We start from the raw sequence: 24,285 nt of genomic DNA on the forward strand, positions 1-24,285 counted from the left end.
TCAGAAATCCTTTTTTAAGTACATTTTCATTTTCTGGCATGGCTTGAATTGAATTCTAAACTTTCGGCTGCTTGTCCTCTAAGCCCCTCTGGTGAATTTAAATAGGCTTCCCTATATATTTAGTACATTCAAGAATTCTTTGTCGCAGTGCCTATTCTGCTTTATTATTAGAGAGCTGCCTCGGAAGTACAGCAGCCAGTTTGTTTTCTGCCATTAATAAAGAGTCTTCCTTTTTTTTTTTTCCACTTCTTTGAAGAAGTTGAAAAGGCTCCATGTTGGGTGGAGGGGGGCCAGGAAGAGAGGGAGAAATGGAGGGAACTGACTGTGGTATAATCCCTCAACAAAAAATGTTGTCTAAAGTAGAAACCTCGCCGAGGTTTACAAATGCCCAGGCTAGGCTTTAGTGTGATGTATAACAGAGTAATAAGTTAGCTACAGACTGGTCCCCCCACCCCTAAGACTAGGAAATGTACTACCAGTAAGGCACTGCATTTCAAAATTCTACAAAATCAAATGCTTCCATTGGCCAGTGTTTCAATGCCACCCAAATATTTTCCTGAAGATATCCAGATGCTGTAAAAACAACCACAATGTATTTCTTATACTGCACTTGTATGTCTAGAACAAATACATAGAAGGATTTCAATAAGGACCTACCAATATGGATGTATAAACTACTAATGTTGACTAATGGCCTAGGGAAAGCTAATTCAAAGGCAAGGACAGAGGATTCCACAGAGTAGTCACTTGATGCTCACAAATCATCAGACACCTATTGACAAAGAGGGAGAAACTTTTTAGAAAAGAGGGAATGTTAAATCTGCCTACACAAAAGACCCCCAAAACACCTAAAAAACCTTATATGGCCATGACAAAACCTAGAAGTTTTTATTCTCATTTACTTGACCTAACAGATATAGTCCATGATTATTTTTACACTTGTTTTGTTTGTTTAGGAATTATTAAGGTAACAGACTTAAAGTCACATTACTTAGATCAGTAATGAAAAATTTAGTTCACCTTAACAGAAATTTTCACTTTTAAGTTGTCCATAAAATATGCATGAAATTAACTGTGTATATAACATGAAGCTATTTAATCTTAAATTCACTTAATCTCAATTACCTTCAAGTTCCACCTGCTTTCAAATTCCTACAAGTAAAATATTATATACAAGTTAATATTATTGGCTGATAATGTACTTCATGTCAGTAAGTTACATTTAGCATGCAGAGATGTGGGGAAAAGCAACATTTAATTAAAATTGAAGCTAGTTCATTGAATAAATGGTGTGAATCATTTTATGAAGGTATCTCCAATTTTGTACTGTTTTTACTAAACCTTTTTAAAAAATAAAGACATATAGGAAATATATATGTCACCTACTGTATTAGTTGGTTATTGAAAGATAAGAAAACTAAACGTGAAGATGATAGATAATAATGATACCTAAGTTTCTGCATACTAAATATGTTATTTCCAGAGCTACACTAAAAGTCTATTTTTCAAATGTTTACAAAGGCCCAGGAAATTTTTTTTAAACTTCTCTATATTAGAAACTCCGTTTTCCTTATCCAAATGCAGTCTCTAAGGGATCAGTGGGATTTGAGTGCTAAGTTAAATGTCTAGTAAAAAATTAAACAAAAGAATCCAAGCAATCAAAATGATGCCTGCATTTGCTGCCTACAGAAATGTAGGCTGCATTGCATGTGTAAATGGCAAGAAAATTTGGGTGTTAGCTAACCCTTTATATACTGCTTTTCTGAAGACCCATCCAAACATGACAGCTTGTAAAATCGTTTACATATTTAGGGTGTATTAGGCCAAGCCTAGGCACATGTACCAGCATGCCCATTTGAAGAGGAGTTTAAGGCAGAACACACCCTTTCTAATTTCATTAGTAATTAACTTGTACTATAATTCCCCTGAGATGCTTATTTCTCTTCAAGACATTATTAATGTAGCCTAATGCTTAAATGATTTAAGAATATCTCTACACCTCTTCTGTAGCTCCACTGGAATACTAAAATGTTTGGGACTTTTATACTAAAAAAGATATTGATCCCATAAACTCTGAAATGAAATAAAATCATATTCAGATTTGGCAAAATTCCAGAGTGGCTTCCTGGATGGATACTAAAAGCCTTTAAAAAATGCTATTTTGGAAAACTGATGTTTTCCTTAAAGAGATTAAAAGTTAAAAACATGAGTATCACAATATTATCAGAGCAATACAAAAAGACAAAAGAAAAATACTTCATTGGTCTTTGGTAGATATTTAAGTTGAGTGATTATTTTTTTTGCTAAAAAAAGGAAGTTGAAGTTGACAGTAAATTAACAAACAATATGGAAAAGAAAACGAATCAGGCAGGGTTAGTATATTTATGTAAAACAATGATTTGCTATTTCAAAATTAAAATGTACAAATAAGCTGGTGTCAGAAAGGAGATGATTCCTCATTTCCACCGCATTGAGCAAGCTCACATCGGCAGCAGACAGCCCTTAATATATGCGTCTGGCTCAGGCTGGTCTCCCTACCAGGAAGCCATCGAATTGTTAATATCATTGCTTTTTTTGTATGCAACACACATCATTTTCTCGCTCTTTGTTGTAGATCTCTCCTTTTATTTTAAGCTTAGTATGATCTGATTTTCCAAATCACATCATAAAGCCCTAAAACAATATTATTCTGTGACAGCGGAGACAGAAATGCAGAAAAAGTGGTATCTGTCTATGCACATACAGCATAAAGTAGCTTATATAAACAAAGTCACCCACTTAAATCTCTACACACCTTTATGAAGTAAGAGAAGAGCTTTATCAATGAGGCTCTCAAAAGACAGTTATCATAGGAGGGTTACATAGAGAAGTTCCAATCATGTAGGATTATCAGTAAAAAAAATTTTATATGTTTATGGTGAAAATGAACAAACACCATTGCATTCTCAATTCAGCTTTGGTATATTTCTTTTATGAGACAGAAGTTAATATAAAGTGTGGTCCCTGAATATGATAACATTAAAACATTTTCACATTTCAATAACCTATATCTGATATCACTATAGCCAATAAACATCTACCTCTCACATTGTTTTGGAGTTAAACTGATGGAAACTGTTACAGATATTATTTATGAGCATGTTAAAACAGGTGTCAGTAAACACATACTTGTATGTGATATTATTTTATATATGAAGTACTTTTAAATTCGTTGTGTGAACATTGCTATTAAACATAATCAAGTTTCTGTGTACATGTAGATACACATGCACAGATTTCTTTGTATTAAGAAACTTATGGTTTTAAAAAATGCTCAATTCCAGCGAGAATGAGGTCAAAATTAGTAAAAGATAAATACAACCAAAACTCTTTACTGTTTTTATTGCCTTTTTTCATTTGGAGTTTTAAAACTTGTATTTATACATACCACATACACACACCTAAAATTTCAGAACTTCTAGATAAATGAAGTAGATGATATAAATAAAGAATCTGAATAGGTACAGTGTCCATATATGCTTAAACATACTCTGCATGCTTTATATAGATGCATGTTTATGATATTATATTAATTTTTAATAACTATGACTAATAGATGATTTATATTCTGTAATATTTCAAGGTGTTATAAGAAATTTTTTTAAATGTGAACAATGATTCCATATAGTATTCTAAAATACATTCATAAATTTATTTTAACAATGCAGAAAACACATAATTTATGGCACCCATCTAAGGCAATAGTTAAAAGAATGAAGCGACTTTGTTGCTTCTATTATGGAAAGTCTGTCATCCCCATTTTGAATCTTGGTATTTGTAACATTACTGTAAAATTTTAAAATAGATTTAGTATACTGATTCCATTTCCATGAAAGACATGTCTGATGTGGCAATGGCTATTAAATGTTCAAATGTGACATATTACTTATGGTTGGAATAGTAACCTCTGATAAAACTGAAATTCTTATAAAACTAAAACTATGCAGTTCATATACAGTTGCTAGTCAAAGCAGTTTGACTTCCTAGGTGGCGTTTACTGTTTTATCTCACATAGGTCCATGATATGTACACAGTAAACTGTAAAAACTAAAATATGCCATATTTTCCCATATGATTGATGAAACTTTCACTCTTAGACTCTCATAATAAGATAATTGTCAGAATTGTTAAGACATATAAAGTACGTTGTTTGGATGGAAGACTCAGGAAAACCCTGGCACTAAGCATAAAGTATAAAGCAGCATTCTTCTTAAATCGGTAGTAAAGTCTAATAGGGTCAATAAAGAAGATTGTAAATCCTGTTATTTCTAGGCCTCAAGCATGATTATAGCTGTATATGACATAGGTTAAGCCATAGCTATATGGAGACATACAGAATTTATTTCAGTAGCTAATGTATATATTTCAATGCACATGAAAAAAAGTTATAAATATAATTCCCTTTCTTGATTAACTTAAGAGATATCCTCTTACACTAGCCACCTTAAAATGCACCAAAAGCAGCATTTTATAACACTTGTATTGTAATTTTGCTTCTTACACAGATTTCTTACATTGCTTTTGTATGACTGTTATAATACAAATGCTATTTCAGTGCAACTGTGCAATCACTTTAGAGTACAGTTTCTGACAATTGTATTTTTGGGGGTGGGTCATGGTGAAAACATTGCTGATGATAAAGGAAAGCATTGTTCTTTTCTCCTAGGCAGAATCTATGTATGTTCTTTTGTTCTGGTGGTAACTGCAGACAATCAATAAGGTCCAAAGCTGCTGGTTCCCCTCCGCCTAGGTCCCAAGAGCCTGACTTGTGATGTTACTAAAATATCTCACAAGTTAGGGTCTCAGGGACTAGGAAAAGTCTGGTTTGATGCAGTAGAATTCTTCTTCCAGAAATAAGGATAGCTCAGAAATTACAGTTGGGTTCACTTAGGCTTTTACCTCTAAATACTATTTAAAACACATAAGTAGAAATATATATGATATATAAAAGTTAGGATGAGCTGAGTAATCACGACGACCATTTACAGACTAATTCCAGACCTTAAAATAATGAAGAATATGAGAAACAATGCAGACAATGAACAGTTAAGAGTCATTCCATTAGATCCAAAGAAAGAGACTAAAAATGGGTTAAAAATTGATTTGTACAGCAACACCATAGCCTCTATTACATTAAAGAAGGATTATATGCCAGTTAATGGGACCCTAATTGAAATTTTGCTTCTCATTACATTGGTATACAGCACAACTGTCAAGGTGGGCCCAGGACATATAACACTTTAAATCGGATTAAAATATATACGGTTGCAGTTAAGAGCAAAACAAAAACTTTTCTGCATGTCATAATTTAATACCTCTGAAGCTTGATTTTTCTCTTTGAATCTCCACACTATTCAGACAGCAAATATTTCCACGCATACTCTGTAGTTATTTGAGCAATGCCACTTAATAAACATGTAATTTAAAATGCTGGCAGCATCATAAAAAAAAAAAAAAAAAACATGATTCTACTTCTTGAATAATTGAATTATAAAGCTCAGTACTTTTGAAAATACACAACCCCAATCCTGTATATTCACTGAATTTCCTCCGATCTTTTAGCCTTGTTTGTGGTTCGAGAACAGAATTTGTACTTTAGGAATTATCCAAGGTTTAGTAGCATAGAACGCAGGGTAAAACAATCGGACCAGCCATAACATAAAAGTCCTGGCCACAGAAGTGGAATCTGGTTCTTCTGAGGTAGTTGATCTTAAAAGGGAAAAGAGGAGGAAAAAAAAAAAATTGAAAGAATTAGAACGTTTTCCTGTAGAACAGGTGAATCATCCATTTCCAAGTAAGCTGCAAGGAAAGCTATGCTGCACAAAATATTTGCTAACTGGCCCCCCTCCTCCACCCTAGTACCACACCCCTTTCAACCACCACCCCCCACCCCCTGTCCAGATCTTTACTCTGCCTTGTAAGACTTTAAATATTCTGCTTCATGATGTAATGCATCATTATATAACATCTCTTTCTGTTTATCGTTTGATTTCCCATACTGAATCACTTATGGCTTAAAATAAATAGTTAAAAAACAAAAACCAAAAAAAAAAAAAAAAAAAAAAAAAAAAAGCAGCACTCAGAAAAAGCGAAAAAATAAAACAGCCCTTAGATCTAAGTCCATGCTTTTCCCTAAAACTGAATATGGCTTTACGATTTTTGACCATAGCATTCAACCAATTATCAGAATGAAAAATCTCACCCCTCCATAAATATGACATTAACATAATTATACCACCCCCATCACGGAGACCCATCCTCCTTAGGGAATACATCTGATGCTCCAAAGATGGAAATCAGTCAGATTTTAGTTGCTCTCCAACGTACCTTTGCTTCTCACTGACTGACTGGCTTTTACCCTCCACGCACTCACACGCCACCCCCTCCCCTCGGCTAGACACGGATGCCCGAGCGAGCACGCGCGCGCACACAGGCATACAGGCACACAGCGAGAGGCGAGGCAAAGCATCTGATGCTGACTCAGAGCGCTTCTGTGAGCAGGGGGTGGCAGCGGCTGGTATTTTCACTGCGCTCATCATTAACATTAACTCACAGTCTAGCATCCACCCTCTCCCAGACCTGCTGGACTGCAGCATTTGCATGACGCTGTCACTCTAGCCTTTACAGGTCAGATGATTGAAGAAAAAAAAAAAAAAGGAAGAAAGAAAAGAAAAAAGCCCCAAGGCTCTCTCATAAGAAATGCCTTCATTTCTTCCAGGGTCTCCTCATTTTTCCACCTTTCTACTTCCTTTCTGGCTGTTTCTCAGTGGTTTGACATCTTTCCGGAAGAAAATGTCTTGTGCTTCAATGAGCCAGTTGTCAGCTGGTCCTCCCCTCACCTCACACTCCTGATCCCCACCCCTTTCTCCCCCTAATCAATAAGACGGATCTCCAAATGTAGTTGTGTAAACAGGCTCCGTCACAGTCTCATCCTGGATCCCCTACCTCAGGAAGCAGGCAGCCAGGCTCACACGTGACAGAGAGGAGTAATGCCAGCAATTCTTTAACAGCCCTAGACTTTATTCTATGCCTTCATTTTCCCCACCTTAGTCGAAGGAAGAGCAAAGGAGACTTTCCACTTCTATATGAAGCCCCAAACAGCCCATGAGACACACGAGTGAGACCAATCTGTATAGATCAATCATTTCTATGTGATAATGAAAAAAAACCCCTATGATTTTAATAAAAATAATTGCTTAATATTTTTATTAGCTGTGCTGTCATTTCACAGGAATTATAAGACCTGCCAGGATCTGAGTCATCAATATGATTTAAACTGTGTTGAAATCCTTAGTTGCTTAACAAAATCAACTAACAGAGATATTAGTATATATATTTTTTAAGTTAAGAACTTTAAAAAATAATAAAAAATAGCTGTGTGGGAGTGAATATGTAACCGTCTTTGAGATTGAGATGTTTGCACCCTATAACTATGAACAATTGACTACATATGTTTAAATAAAACATAGATCCTTGTACATATACGGAGACAATCTACTATATGCATTATTACAAAAGGAAGTAAAACATTTGGCTGAACACAGTTGTGTTTGTGCTACAGTGTTTCACAACATAAAAGGCAATATATAGGTATTTACTCAGTTCCTTTGTTCTTCAATTGTTCTCTTTAATGACAGACTGTGGTAAAGTGCCTACCTTTCCTTTCTACATGAACAGCATTTCTGAATTACTTGCCAGACAGAGCTAGCCATCAGTGACTCTGCAGCATACAAGAAATACATACAAAGAGAACCAAAGTACGGCAATTCTCAAGCCAACTCTAATGCTGTCTGGTGCTGTAGAAATTTCAGTTTACTCACACAGACAGATCCCAGCATGCAGTGCGGCACTGCAGGCTCAACTAAGGTAGCAGATTGGCAACAGATCTGTGGCAACAAACAAGAAGGACAACCATTCTCAGAGGTTCCAATGAAAACATCACACAACCCATAAAGAGACAGAAGCATCAATAGTGGGTATGTATCTCTAAGATCAGTTCCTACAGGCTCCTGATCTGAAAGAAAAAAGAAAAAGAAACCTCTCAAACACAACAACAAATACAGAAAAAGGAGTTGGCACCAGAAGGAAACAGAATTAAGAATATACTCTCACGAGAGCGAATGGCAAGGAGGAAAACAGTAACAGGGAAGAAGAAGGGGAAACAGAAATGGGAAGAGAGAAGGGAAGAATGAAAAAGGGAGAGAAAGAAACAGATAGCCAAGAATCCCTAAGCACTGAAGCAACAGTAAAATATGAAATTAAGTTTCTGACGTGGAAGAATAGGAACAGTATTCAACAAGCTTAGAATCTAATGAAAAACTAAGACAAAAATTAACACATGCACAGCATAGCTCAAAATGCTTGCCATTAACATCGAGACACCTGCTGTCTTCATCCTGTCCTTCATGGATTAAATAAATTGGTCATCTCTTAATTTCTCGTTGCTCAGACCCAACTATTTTTTTCTTCTTCTTCAGCTTGCTGGCATCTGTGTCCTTTATACTATTTATTTTTCTAGACAGTCGCCCACAATACTTTGGATAAATTAATGTCATGACCTCGCTATGCCTATCAGACATAAAATGTCGACTATTTTAATAATTGAACATGAGCTTACAGCAACTGCCTACTGATATCCTAGCCCTGTGGACTCCACATGAGCACTGCACTCCTAGCTCTGTGAATCAGAAACAACAAATGCAAATACAACCTTTTTCCCCCCAATCCATGCTATCTCTTTATTACATACAGAGATAGACACACATACAGACCTTAACTTTACAGAAGGCATAACAATGTTAACTGAGCAGTTTAGAAATTCAAGAGGAATAAATATTTGCCAAAAAAGAAAAAATCATACTTATAACTGAATGGTCACACGTTTAAAATATTTACATCCAGATATAGATTAGCCAGGTCTGAGTGCCCAGGCTTCTGTTAGGACTTCCACTGAGGCCAATGGAAATGCAGATTTTGATTAAATCAATATTAATTTGAAAGAGGATGTTGTAATCAATCAGTTCAATTACCACTGTCATATATACAGGTTTAAGTTCTCTTCTAATTCTTAACTTCTTATCATCAACACAAAAGCATCCCTCAGAGTTTATACTTTGACTATGGCTAAAATATTTAAAGTAAAATTTTGATGCTCTTTGACATTTAGTTTAAGCCACATAATGCAAGTATTACCTTGCTAGATCAACCATTTTTTTGTTTTGGAGATTTATTCTATGGTTTTGGAGATTTGTTCTATTAACTTTTTATAAAATAAGCAAGATAGATCTGAATTTACATTCCAAAATATTTTCAGTTAAAGGAAGTAATAACTACTCTGAAACATGTTCATACAACCTGCCTTCTACCTTACTATGAAGGCAGGAATTTTTATTTCTTATAAATGCCATTTGAAATCAGTACTGAGAAGGGGATGATATTTAAATTCCTTAGTGACTTTTGGAGTAAGAAGAAGACAAAAGACAAAAAAAAAAAAAACCCCAAAAAAACTACAGTTCAAATTTTTCCTCAAAATTCATGAATGTACAGAATACATTGTTTATCACTTGCATATTTTATTTTTACTTAACCTCCGTTCTCCAAGAAGCTGTGACCAGCCACGTGTAGCTATTTAAATATAAATTAAAGTAAAAAAAAATTTTTTTTCTGTTGCTCTAGCCATATTTCAAATGTGTAGCAGGGCATGTGGTGGTAGACACCACTGTGAACAACCTGAATATAAAACATTTTAAACCCTGCAGAAAGTTTTATAGGAGAGTGTTGACTTAAATTTTCCTTGTGAAAAGTATTATAACATAACTGATTATTGGATCCCAATAGTTTCTTTCAAGTCTCTTTTAAGAGAATTAAACTATGTTGATTTATTTGAAGATCTAAAATCAAGAGTCTTCATTTTGACTGAAGAGTATCTATTGTTTTTATTTACTCATAGTCTGGAAATATGCACGATTACTTAAGGAAAAAGGGTACACAGACACTAACTTTGAAACAGTTGATAACAAAACTATCAGAAGACACAAAAAACTACTGAAGCTAAAGTCTCTGAATAATTATGAGGTGTTTATTTGTCTAACCTTTCCAGAAATGAGAGTCATTCTCTTTTTAGAGCCAAATAACACATATTACATATTTCTGTTTTCAATAAAGAAGCGTTGTAATAGCAGTGTGAGTAGCAAAAATTCAAAAAAAAATCTTTTCTAAAAATCCTGTTAAAATGAGGAGCAATCAGCAATTATGAGCAGACAAAACATTTGTTGTTGTTGTTGTTGTTGTTGTTTAAACGAAGAAGAGTAATTAAAGGGCAGGAAAGACAAAAATAAGATGCTGATGGACTAGGATGGTCTAGTTGGAAATTTTCTTTTTTCATTTTTTTGATGTGGACTCTCCCTCTGTCACCCAGGCTGGAGTACAATGGTGTGATCTTGGCTCATTGTAATCCTGGCCTCTTGGGTTCAAGTGATTCTCCTGTCTCTGCCTCCTGAGTAGCTGGAATTACAGGTACATGCCACCACATCTAGCTAATTTTTATATTTTTAGTAGAGATGGGTTTTACCATGTTGGCCAGGCTGGTCTTGTGATCTGCCCACCTCGGCCTCCCAAAGTGCTGGGATACTGGCATGAGCCACCAAGCCTGGCCCTGGTTGGGAATTTTCTATGTAATTGGCTGAGGAAGAAAAACCCAAATGATGCGAGTCTGTTTGTGAGTGCACACGTGGGCGTGCGTGCGTGCGTGCGTGTGTGTACACCTTGGTAACATACTTTTCATTTACAAATCAGATTCTAGAACTAATTAGTTTAAGCAAAATTAAAGTAAAATGTAAATTTATATGAGTTATTACTTTAAAAAGTTCACGATGAAAGATACTGGTTTTTAACCAGGAAAAAATAAACTTGACCTATATTTTCTTTTAAGATTTTGGTGTTTGGACTAGAGAATGACTCAGTGTTAAATTTAGGCAGTTTATGACTGGGATGCAATAGTTTGTCAACCCGAAATTACTTTTTCTTTTCATATGTATAAATGTAGAGTATCAGAACTATCAAGGAAAAATAAATCATCACAGAGATTTCTCTTCCTTTTAGGAATGATCCTGGCATATAAAAATCTATGTTCATTCTTGTATTTAGTAATACAAACAAAAAGTGATTGTAATTCATTGTAGTAATCACTTTTTCATGCCTCCTTTCCCCTGCTTTCTTTCATCTTGCCCTCCCCTCTTCTGCTCTCCGGAAGTGTACAACCTGCTTTCCATCCAGTTTGTCTGTCATCAGTATCCACAAGGGGACCTCATTCAAAGAAGACTACAGAGATAACACTGAGATGAGGGAATAGAGCAAGAAGAACTTGAGGGAGGTCTTGAGCTGAAAGTGATGTGAACGTTGTTGTTCAGCCACACATGGGAGCAAGTAGGTCTTGAGGATGCTGGTGGACTGTTTCTCTTTCAGGGAAAAGGCAGGGAATGATAATGAGGGGCAATTTGGAGAGCACAAAAAAGTATATTCTAACAAAATATATACAAATCTGAGGTTAGGCATGGTGGCTCACGCCTGTAATCCCACTATTTTGGGAGGCCGAAGCAGGTGGATCACCTTAAGTCAGGAGTTCAAGACCAGCCTAGCCAACATGGCAAAACCCCATCCTACTAACAATGCAAAAATTAGCTGGGTGTGGTGGTGCACACCTGTAGTTCCAGCTACTCTAGAGGCTGAGGCAGGAGAATTGCTTGAACCTGGAGGTAGAGGTTCAGTGAGCTGAGATTGTGCCACTGCACTCTAGCCTGGGTGACAGAGTGAAACTCTCAAATATATATATATACACACACACACACACACACACACAAATCTGGAAGAGTATTTTTCAATAGTTTTCCACTTTGTACATACTAATAAGTAAATGTTTCTGCTGTGTTGATGTGCTTCCTAACAGGTGAGAGAGAAAATAATTAATCCTGGTTTTCTAAGAATGAATATAAGTGAGAGGGCTTCAAATGACTTCAGAGTTACTGTTGTATTTAGACTCTGAATATTATAATACAGGATCAATATAAAAATTTATGTTTTAAGCAACATAACTATAGAAAAATACTATTTTTTCCATATGGTAGGCTATGTACAACACCATGAAACAAAGTGAGGAAGTAGAAAAATAATTGATCTAAGAGTAAGAAAAACTGGTTCTAGTACCACTTCTGTAATTAATACTGTTTATCATCTTATCATCTTAGATAAGTCATTTAACTTTTGGAACCTTAGTTCTCTCTCTCTCTCTCTCTCTTTTTTGGATACAGAGTTTCCCTCGGTTGCTCAGTCTGAAGTGCAGTGGCGAGATCTCGGTTCACTGCAACCTCCACCTCCCTGGTTCAAGCAATTCTCCTGCCTCAGCCTCCCAAGTATCTGGGATTATAGGTGCCCACCACCACGCCCAGCTAGTTTTTTTGTATTTTTAGTAGACACGGGATGTCACCATATTAGCCAGAATGGTCTCAAACTCCTGACCTCACGTGATCTACCTACCTTGGCCTCCCAAAGTGCTGGGATTATAGGCGTGAGCCACCATGCCTGGCCTAGTTCTCTTATTTTTTAAAATAAAGAGAAAGAACTAGATTATCTCCAAAGCCTAATTCAGCCCTAAAATCCTGTGCAATGGAAGGGCAGTACAATTGGAAACACATGTTGGTAATTACTATCTACTATTTAGATATGTTTATATAATTAACTAATTTAATTCTCACAACAACTGTCCAGTAGCATTTTTCCCCAGAAAGGCTAATGACATACCCTCTTTCTATATCCCTGTGATATCTCACCTCATAGCTGAATTTTGAAAATTGGTATGATCTCAGGCCAGGCGCAGTGGCTCATGCCTGTTATTACAGCATTTTGGGAGGCTGAGGCAGGTCAGTCACCTGAGGTCAGGACCAATACGGTGAAACCCCATCTCTACTAAAATTAGCCAGATGTCGTGGTGTGCACCTGTAGTCCCAGCTACTCAGGAGGCTGAGATAGGAGAATTGCTTGAACCCGGGAGGCAAAGGTTGCAGTGAGCCAAGATCATGCCCACTGCACTCTAGCCTGGGCAACAGAGCGAGACTCCATCTCAAAAAAAAAAAAAAAAAAAAAAAAAAAAAAGAAAAAAGAAAAAACAATTGTATCATTTCATATTAGCTGCATAATATGGCAATTTCAAAATGTTATAGATCTTTTATGTGGATTACTTTATTTCCACTGAAATTTTTAATTATTTGAAATACTATATAAAATATTTTCATTTTAGAACTAGAAAGATAGTAATTTTCTAAGATTTAAAAATGTATATACACAGTTATGACACAGGCACTGGAGAGAAAATCTCATAATAAGGATCTTTGGGAGACTGTAAAAATTAGCCTATGTGGATTAAAAAAAAACATTTTAGGGTTCATTGATCAAATAGACATACTTTAGCTTTGATAAAGCATTTAAAATCTGTCAGGATAAGGTATCTAGTTTATAAAAGCTTCTTAAGTGGATTTTTGAAATTTGGAATACAAAGGAAACCAGAAAAACAGGTGAATCATAGGTTAAAAATTCTCTATCAACTTGCAAAAACTTTAAAAAATCTTTTTTGGTTTTAAAAATATTCACTTTCAAGTGCTGCTTAAAGGGGAATAAAGTTATTAATGGATAGTTATTATACTGAGTGTGCATAATCATTTTTATTCTAGATTTTTAGAGTTTTCTTTAATGTTAAAACTATGCTAATTTTGTAGGGTTCTTTTCATAAGAAAAGAAAATGCTTTATCTACTGATCATGACAGTTAGCAGGAGTACAAAATATAAATTATTTTAAATTAAAAAGTGTTCTCTCTTTATACTTTTTTCTTTCCTAAGTTTTTCATATTAAAATAATTTATACACATTCTTTTCAAGATTGAATTTCACTTTGCTCTCTCTATGCTTAGTGATAGAAATTGCTCCCACTTTTAGAAGTATAAGTAATGTGAGATGATTTTAACTTTTACAAAAACATGTTATTCCATGAAGGATGCCATTATAGCATATTCTCAAACTCTATTACTCAGGTCTTCAATCTAGATTAAGGAAGGCTTCCATTACATGGAGTTAGTGGAAAATGCTTCTAAGCATTATAAACATCATTTAAATATTTCTGAACAATGAAGGTTCAAGTGTATTCCACATTCTTATGCTTTGTTCCTATCTTTTCCAATCAATTGTATTGACTTTGCTAAGGGTTAGAAGGTATAATTTCATTGATCAAGGAAATAGCCTAACATAGCAAAACTGTCTTTCAAGACAGATCAATCCCACCTTTGTCTCCTATTAGATCATTACGCTTATTTATTCTGCATCTTTAAATTCTATAATACGTAGCTGTTTAAGAAAGATAATAGACAAAGAATTTTCTGTTTTCTTGGAAAATGTAACATATTCCTGGGTGTTCCCCACACTGAACTGCTACTGAACTCAGGGGACCTTGTGACACCTAGTCAAGTGCTTGGCCTCAGTTTCAAGTTCACTGAAGAATGTGGGCCCTTTTCAGGAGTTTAGAAAGCAATAAAGAAAAAAAAAAAAACTTCCAAAAAATATTGAAATCATTTAGCAAATCAGTGTTTGAGAAAACAATGATGAAGACATATCATTGTAGCTATTTTTTCCAGAGCCACCACTCACTTTTTTAAATTACGCAGTGGAACTAGGTGAACTACAAACAGTATATTGGTTCTGACAGCTTATAACTTAGGAAACAGAATGATCCAAGTTAAGTTACCTCGGAAAAATAATGCAAGAGAACAAACAAAAAACCCCTCACCCAAGATAATGTTAGCATATTAGTCTCTTTGGGAAGGTATTTTGTTAGACTCTGTACACCAAAGTTCCAAAAGTTAGCATTTTGACCAGCCTAGAAAGTTACATGCTGATTAACACTCTTACAAACTCTCCATATAAAACTTTGGTAACAAAACATTCACAAATTCAAAAGCCTCATAGCCCAAGTGGTCCATAGGCATGTTAATTTTTTACAGTAATGTTTGACTATATTTCTTTATATAACAATTCAATGTATTTCTCTTATGTGCAACTAGCCATAACTCACTAAGGAAAAGGGTTAAGGTAGAACTTATGTTCAGATACTTTGCCATTATAAAGGATTGAATTTAAGAGAAAATGTATTACCATTCTCGTACCTGACAAAGACATATTTTAAACTACACATTAAACAAAAGAAAACTGCTTTTCAATTACTAAATGCAGTGCTCAGTAGGACAGAAAACGTACTGCTTCTCTTAAATGCTAGACCTTTAAAACATTTGCTGGATGACAGCACTATAAAAAAAAAAAAAACAGTTTCTTTAGTAAATAATTAAAGCTGAATATGCAACATTTCTTAGAAGCACTGAATAAGTCTATTTGTCCAGCTTACTTTGCAAAGACTGCGTAGAAAACAGCACCATAAACACTTTCAGTCCCCACACAAGGGCTAAACAAAGAGTCCTCTTTCTAGCCATCTAATCGGGTAATTTATTTTTTCAACCATCACATAAATCGAAACACAGCTGTAACCAATGACTTGCAGATCCAGTTCCCAGCCAGCTGGAATCAGTTCTGCTGAAACAGCAAGATTTTTACATTGTTCACTTCTGTACATCTGGAGAAATCATTGAGGTTCAAAGGTGACCAGAACAGCTCTTTAAATAAATTCAACTGACAGTGAAGATTTGCCTAAGGATCTACAAACTCTACATTCACTTCTACAAAATGTTCATGTCATGAAATTAATGCTTATAAAGGCTATTTGCATCCTAGTCAATATAGACTTTATGAGTTGCTAATTGAATTAAGCACTGAAATGCCAATTTCTTTCCAAAAGAACTTGCATAGGTTTCCTCAAAACTTCTTCCTAGGAGTTGTTGCTATCTAAAGACGGTTGTATTAAAATATTACAGGCAGAAAATCAACCATAAGAACCTGTAACAAAACCATACACTAGAAATGTACCTACTCATATCTCAAGTTCAATCATGCTTAGTTAATATAATCCTCTATTTAGATAAAAATGAATAAGAAATACTATCTGAAGGAAAGCAGAGCTGGAATACCTCCATCAAGCTAGGCAGGCAAATCCCTCAAAGGAGTCAGAGTCCTGGGAGAATCAAATGCGAGTTAGGAATGTTCCATATGCAGTCTTGCAGGGAGATGATTCTGGCACAAGCAGGGGAGAAACCCAAGAGCAGCAACAACTTTTGCTCTACCTTAGAAGCACATAACTGCACACAGGGCAAAAGCTAAGACTCCCCAAAACAAAAACTGAAGCAGTCCATCTTTGATGTCAACAGCCCTCCATAATAACTGGAAAAACTTAGAATAAAAATCTAGAAGAGTAAATGTATTATTGGCATTTATATTATGCACACTATATCAATTCTAACGCATCATTTTCTTCACAAAAGCCATCAAAAAATAACTATTTGGGAAATAAATATATATGTCTGACAAACTTCTCAAACCAGTTTTTATTGGGGTTAGAAAAACAATATATAAGTGAATCACAAATGCATTTTACTTTTCTTTCTTAAGTCAATATACAGAGAAACAAGTTATTTTCATTATTTAGCCATCTTTTTCAAATACGTGGGCATTTCAATTACAGTGGACCAGTAATCAGTAACTTCCTTAGGCATTGTGCCTTGAAAAAGATTGAACAATAAATAGTGATAATGTATAGTTCTCAGTTCATACTGATTGACAGATGGTGATCAAGTAGTGCGTAGCAATTCACAATTAGATATTAAATTCAGATAAAGATGTTTAGGTTCATGCACTTGTTAAACGTGACTGATTTTTATGTGTCAATCACTGTGTACACAGGCTATAGAAACATGGTCTGGAACAGTTAGAAATGCAATTCAATAAATTATAAAGTATTCAATATAGTGAGGATTACCTTTAAGAATTTCAGGGTTATGAAAAATTATAACTACCCAAAAGGCAGGTGATCTGCATGCTTTTACACCACTGGTTATTAACTCACTGTGGGATGTGGAGGAAGGGGATCTAGAGAGGCACACAACCTCTATAGATCTCCTGTAGAATAAAGATCTAATGTTGTTTCCTTCTGGAATATGCACATTTTTGCAAGGAATTTTTAAAATACTGATATACATCTTCCAATACTATTACTTCTGAAATGTAAATCCCAATTTTTCTTCCTTAAAATACGTCCTTACTTTCAGAGTAAACACCACTTTTAAAAATCTCTCCTTTAAAAGATATGAACCAAGCAATCCAAAGATAACTAGAGTCTACTAACTTATATTCTTGATTAGTAGAGGGAAAGTTAAATTTATAGGGAAAAACCTGTGAATGAACATTGCTTAAGTTTATGAACATATCATTTAAAAGTAAGCAGCCAGTTAAACATATCATTTTAAAATTGGACTAAAATTCAGCAACTCTCATACTCTGTTCTCTATTATAATTTTAAAGTATTCTTCATAAGCAAATTCATATAGCTAAGTTTTCAGTTAATAAATGTGTTAATGATTTTAATTCACATGTATTCCAGAATCGTGTGGTCCTGTGATGTACATATAGTTATGCAAATATGCAATGTTTCTAAAGCATCTTAACATATGACAATTTACATATATTATATATATATAATTTATATCTATTAATATGAGTGAAGATATATTTGTAAGACTAAAAATATTCAAGAGTTTTTATTATTTATGACAGAATGTCAACTGAACCCATAGCAGTAGAAACTGTCACACAAATACTTATTCAGAAAAACAAACAAACAAAAGTGTCTTCCCATAACAATTCAGCTAAAAGAAAAAAGGGGATCAGGGACTAAATATTAGAAAAAAACTTGTTTTAGGTTTTTCCCAACAGATGCTATCTTGAAATACGCCCAGCTAACATGTAATTTTCACAAGTTTCTTATTTAAATTTATTGTTATCAAAGTTTGATCTAATACTTTACCCAGTTTATTTTCTCATAATTCCTCTAGACTGTAAATTACAAAATAAACATTTAGTGTGTGATCCATGCAACGTATGCTATGAAAACTCTATAGAAAAATGCTGTCTCTGTGTCACCATGAGCTTGCTAAACTAAAAATGGGTGCCAGGCTTTATTCTTCTACAAGAACTAAGAACAAGTTTCTCATCTAGATTTGAGCTGGTAGACTGAAGGAGAAAGTTCTAAGATAGGCAAATATTCCATGTTTATTTGTGAACATATCTTACTCTTATTATTTAGTGCACTGATAATAGCTTGACTCTTTTTAAAGAGCAAAAAAAAAATTGGAATTTCATTAATTCAGCAAGTCTCCTGTTAATCATATTATATAAACACTATTGTGATAATAATACTCTTAATTTCTTAGAGGTAGATGTTAAGAGAGTCACAACACACTTTTTAAAGTATGTATTTAAATATCATTGCCATTAAACTAGCCCTAAAATTATGTTTATTATTTAATAAAGGTTTTTTAATCCTAATAATGGTTTTGTAATTGTTAAGGCAGATTTTATTTATATTAGTTATTTGTTTATATGTGTACTTTGTTTGTAATAGCAAATAAGTCTCCATGGGAAATGATAGAATTTTAGATATTTAAAAGTAGTTTGGAATTTGGCAAGGTGGAAAGTAATAAAAATGCATATTCAGAGAAGGGTGAAAAGATTCATCTTCTTGGGTAAAGTAGACATGATGAGAATATTGGAAGGTAGGGTTGAAGAGAACCGTAGAATGAAACAGGGAAGGGTCTCATAGAAAAGATCAGATTCTTAATATGCATTCTAAAATCTTCTACAGTCAGACAAGACTTCCAAATTAGGATTCAATAGGAACTAATTTGTCTCTTTTTTATTTAAAGAAAAATATGTAATATTTAAACAAGTTTTTCTCCATTTCTCAAGAAAGAGAATTAGACCTTATGCTGACTTACAAAATTCTCATGGATTGCTTAAGCTCACCACTGAATACAAACACATAGATTTTTCAAAGTCTACTCTGACCTTGACAATTTTTAAATTTGAAAGGTTTTCTTTGCCAAACTCTGTCAAGTCTAGCCACTTTATTACAACCATTATTTTTATTTATTGATTGATTGATTGCGACGGAGTCTAGCTCAGTCTCCAGGCCGGAGTACAGTGGCGTGATCTCTGCTCACTCCAACCTCCACCTCCCGGGTTCAAGTGATTCTCCTGCCTCAGCCTCCTAAGTAGCTGGTATTACAGGCATGCACCACCACGCCCAGCTAATTTTTGTATTTTTAGTAGAGATGGGGTTTCACCATGTTGGCTGGGATGGTCTTGATCTCTTGACCTTGCAATTCGCCCACCTTGACCTCCCAAACTCCTGGGATTATAGGCCTGAGCCACTGTACCTGCCCAGTCCAGCACTGTTTTTTTTAATTAATTTTTTTTTTTTTTTTTTTTTTTAATGTGAGACAGAGTTTAGCTCTATCATTCAGACTGGAGTGCAGTGACTCAATCTTGGCTCACTGCAATCTCCGCCTCCTGGGTTCAAATGACTCTCCTGCCTAAGCCCCCTGAGTAGCTGGGATTATAAGCGCCCGCCACCACACTTGGCTAATTTTTACGTTTTTAGTAGAGATAGGGTTTCACCATGTTGGCCAGGCTTGTCTCAAACTCCTGCCCACCTTGGCCTCCCAAAGTGCTGTGATTACAGGCGTAAGCCATTGCACCCGGCCTATCAAGTTGGTTCTTGGTGATAATCAGTATAAACTACCAAGTGAAAATAATCAGAATATTTAAAAATCCTAAGATTATTGTCAAGTATTTTGAGTGTTTGATTGGATTATTGACTACACTGACTCCTTGTCAGTAGGTGGATATCACTAGCCGTTTCAGAATGTTTTACAACAGAGTTTAGCCAAAGTTTTTGTCAAAAAGGAACACGCCATTAATTTGGGTGTACGTTTTTTGAGAGAAGATTATTGTGTGTTTGTGAGAGAGACACACACACAGAGACAGAGACACACAAAGAATTTTTTAGTTTAAATCTTTCAAGTCATAGACTTGAAACTCTAAGAGGGCACAGAGATTCCTGTAAAAATAGTTCATAGGTTTGTAAAGATATGAGTAAATCAGGCATCTACAAGAGGAGCTTTTCTTGTCTTTGGAGACCTAATTAATATTATGTATCAATGGGTGAAGCTATTAAAAAATGTTATTTCAATTATGCTAAAAATAGAAACTCAAGATCTACTGACATTCATATTCAGGGCAAGTTTTGGCCTTTCTTTTCTCCCAATCTTACCATCCTCTTGTAGTTTTAAAGACCTGCAATTTCTTCCTTTCTAAAGAGAGAATTATATTATATTTGAAAACTCTTGAGTTTATTTTCTTTGCAGAGGATCCATAAATCTTCCAAATCGACCATGTAAATCAATTCATTTATCACTCCCTCTCTTGAACTAGTAAAAACTTCCCAAAATGTCACAGTTACTGTTTTAAGCAAGCCAGGGACAGAGCTTATAAATTACCTAATATGCTTTTTCCATGAACTAGCCCAGATGGAAAGATTTTATCCATACAACTGTACCCAACAGCTTTCTATCTGTGCAATAAATTAAAATGAAGTGTGGGGGGAGTTATTCTGTGTCAAGTATACCAATACATTTAGCCTTTTAGAACCAACTTTATGTAAGTAAAAATTCAATTTGTAAAAATTAGAAAAATGATATTCAAATGGGTACTTCAAATGGCACATCTGTGTCAAGAAGGGTTACCCAATGTTATTTCTAGAGCTTTCAGTAACTTGAATTTAATCTGACATATATTTTAAATATATACACTGTGTGTAAGTGACTAAGTTGCTAAAAGAATTACAAAAAATGAAGGGAGAAATAGCTTCTGTCTTCAAAAAGTTTAATATATGGTAGAGAGTCAGACATAGAAATGATGATCTATGGAAAATGTGAAGCATTCTATCAAATACAAAGTGCCAAAAAACATGGGGAAAAAACGGTAAATACTGAGTGCTTCATAGAAAGCTTCGAGCAGGAAGCTCCACTTGAGTTAAACCTTGAAGGGAAAGGACAGTTCAACAGGAAAATCTAGAAGAGGGAGAAAAGGCATAGTCTGTGGGCTGAGCAGGAGGAAGGGCTCAGGGTGGGAATTGACAGAGTTTGGGGAAAATGAATAGAACCGCAAAAATGCTGGCTTATACGAGGAATGTTAGTAGGAAAAATGGCATGCAGTTGGATTGGGGGTTTGGCTATAGAGGGTGTTTAGTGTACTAAGAAGTAATGCTTTGGGCATAAATGACCAACTAAAATATTTTTGAGTAAAAGTTTTAGATTAGCATAAGACACACAACAACAATGCTAACAATTACCATGTACTTAATACCAAATCCATGCCTAGCTCAGGGCTAGTACATATAATGCCATTTTATCATCCATTGGGTAAACAGTGTAATTATTAGCGATTTATTGACAAGAAATCTGAGCTTCAAAGAAGTAATGTACCCAATATGGTACCACTAGTAAATGGCCATATTGTTCATGGCCTATTTGATTCCATTCATTCCTTTCTTAAGTGTTTAGTCAGACTACCTCTCAAAATTAAATTGGTCTCTTAGCAAGCATAGTGTTGAATCTCAGTACACGGCAGGATAAGTAGTCTATGTCAGGTCAGGGAGGATTCTACAAAGAAATTCTAAGATGGCACAGAGATTCCAGGTGTTTCTTTATATTTGGAACATTTTGGAAGTGACAGAGGACTCAAATATAGACTTTTCTGATCCCAAAGCTCATGTTCTTTCCTTTATCACATGCTACTATTGATCTAATCAATATTTTACGTAGCTGTAAAAAATTTCATCTCGGGAATGTATTTGCTTAACAAATCCCCAAATGTTAAGAATCTCTAGGGCTTCAAATTTGGGATCGTAATGTATAGTATTAAAATGAATATTTTTTCCCCATGTACCATTTCCCATTTGAATTTTCTCCTTTATATAACATCGTAGACATAAGAAGGTTATAATGATTTAAAGCAGCTGAATAACTTTGGCATAATTGAATAATTGATATCCCAGAGATATTTTCCATTTTTATTTGAATTCTATAATGTATTAAGCATAAAAGCATAATAGCAAATTTGAATTCATTAAAGCCTTTGCTTTTCAGTTTCACTCATTCATTTTGCCACTGGTTCATTACTTAACTATTTTGTTGTTCATTCACTTCTTATCTGACTAATATGACTGAAGATTCAGCTAAAGATTAGACTTTTCATTATCTAGTAAGCCTGTGAGAGTAGTCACTGAATACCTTAATGTTCAAGAAAACTTAAGTTATTAAGTTCAAGAACTTAAATGATCTATCCCATGTGGTGGTCTCAAGTTTCACAATAAAGTAGACCATTTAGTAATACATTATTATGTCAGTTCCAGAGGAATAAGATCAGTTCTTGGAACAAAATTTACAGAAAAACTTCCATGAAGGTTTTAGTTTTACCAAATAAAATCTATCAGTTTGGAGGCTTTATTTGCATTCCTGTTTCATTCATATTTCTAACTATTTTTTTAACCTTTTTGAAAATAATCACTTATACTACAGAAAAGTAAGCATAAGCGTATCACAGAACAAGTATTTTTCGGGGGTCTAAATTAAATTCGAAAGCACATAGCACTTCTAATTTGAGAATTTAATATTTAAAAGAGAGACAGATGAAAGAAAATAAAACTTAGAAACTGAGTTCTAATTTTGTCTCTGCCATGTTCATTGTGCAACCACAGACAGGATATTTAACACCTCAAGGCTTTGGTTTCTTCCTTTGAAAATGCATTTCACTACCACAGTGGAATGGAATGTCAATTTTGTAATTTCAAACCCAGCAAAAACAAAAAGTGCCATATAAACATAAAATAACATTTCCATGTAACAGATTGATTTGGGGTTATTTTACCTGCAACTTTTAGAGTAAATTTTGTTAGAGAAAAAAAATCCCAATTTACGACTATTTCTTAAACTTGGCTTTATGTGTCTGGAATACAGTGACAGAGTTGTTGATTTTTGAAGACATGAAATGCAGCAAAAACAGGAGGATAAAGTCTGACCTCCTATTGATTAAGATACATAAGGTGTAGTGGGGTAAAAATAAATAGAGACAACTAGTGAGTTTTTAGGATCTGGAGGCATTGTTATTTTGAGTTGAAGAAGCAGATGATTACAATTTCCAAACTATAACAATGCCATCTCAAATTACATATCCTTTCCAAAGAGTTCTAGGTTTAAAGAAAACAATCACAAATACGAAATGCCTTTTAGATTCCTTTGAAAAGGGGAGTTTATGATCATTTTAAAAAAATAACTGCTTGCATAGACCTTAAAAATAAAAAAGGCCATTTATGGGAAGGAGGAAGAGGAGGCAAGTGAACAAGTCAGAAAAATCAAATATTTGCAGGTCCGTTTACTCATTTCTTCCATGCACCATGGTGATTTTGTCCTGAGAAGCGGCAGTTGAGGAGTTCTTCCCTAGAGCAGGAGCAGATACATTGAATACACTCTCAAAAACTCTAACCGGTTTTCAAGGAACCTGACCTGTGAAAGCAGTAATACATCCAAACCTCAGGCATCCAACTTCTACAACTGTAAATTGAGATTATATGCCCATATACCTTGGAAAAATTTTTTTTTAGTTTTGAATTTTTGTGGATACACACTAGGTGTATATACTTATGGATTACATGGCATATTTTGACATAGGCATGCACTGCGTAATCACATCAGGGTAAACAGGGTATCCATCACATCAAGCATTTCTCCTTTGTATTTCTCTTGGATAATTTTCATATCTTCTTTTCCCCTTTATTATTTAGAAAATATTCAACAAATAGTATGAGAGAATAGAAGGCATATTTGTATTTCTGACTGCCCTGCATCCCCTATTCAGGCAGATTTGAGGGTATTTGAAAAGATTTTTATCAATATTCTAGACAACAGGAAAATTTCAAATATATATGTCACATTGTTTAGAAGTGAAAGTATTTTAGTGAAGCTTCTTTCTTGAAGAGAAAGAAAACATGTTGGGTATTGCAGGAATTAGAAGCATACATTACAGCAACAAAGGGACAGCAGCAATAGAACAAAGTCAAGCTTGTTTAATAAAAACTGCTTACTCATTCATTCATTCTTTACTGTCAAAACCCTTTTCACCAAAAGGCTATCATGAACAAGTCATGGA

General features: G+C 34.6%; 1 long non-coding RNA gene across 2 annotated transcripts in view; it reads right to left on the bottom strand.

Moving 5' to 3' along the window:
* Window positions 1–167: 167 nt before the first annotated feature.
* Window positions 168–24,285, bottom strand: part of LOC116550590 — a 61,111-nt gene continuing 36,993 nt past the window's right edge. The window contains exons 1-2 of one of the 2 annotated variants that reach the window (XR_004268495.1): window positions 6,367–10,431; window positions 168–5,748 (exon numbers count right to left, since the gene is read on the bottom strand). This is a non-coding gene — a long non-coding RNA (uncharacterized LOC116550590). Of the gene's footprint in view, window positions 5,749–6,366; window positions 10,432–24,285 lie in introns of those variants that run through there. The other variant, XR_004268496.1, reaches the window with a different exon arrangement.

The sequence above is a fragment of the Sapajus apella genome, unplaced genomic scaffold (genome assembly GCF_009761245.1).
Source record: "Sapajus apella isolate SASKATOON/1434 unplaced genomic scaffold, GSC_monkey_1.0 scaffold8, whole genome shotgun sequence".
Lineage (NCBI taxonomy): Eukaryota > Metazoa > Chordata > Mammalia > Primates > Cebidae > Sapajus > Sapajus apella.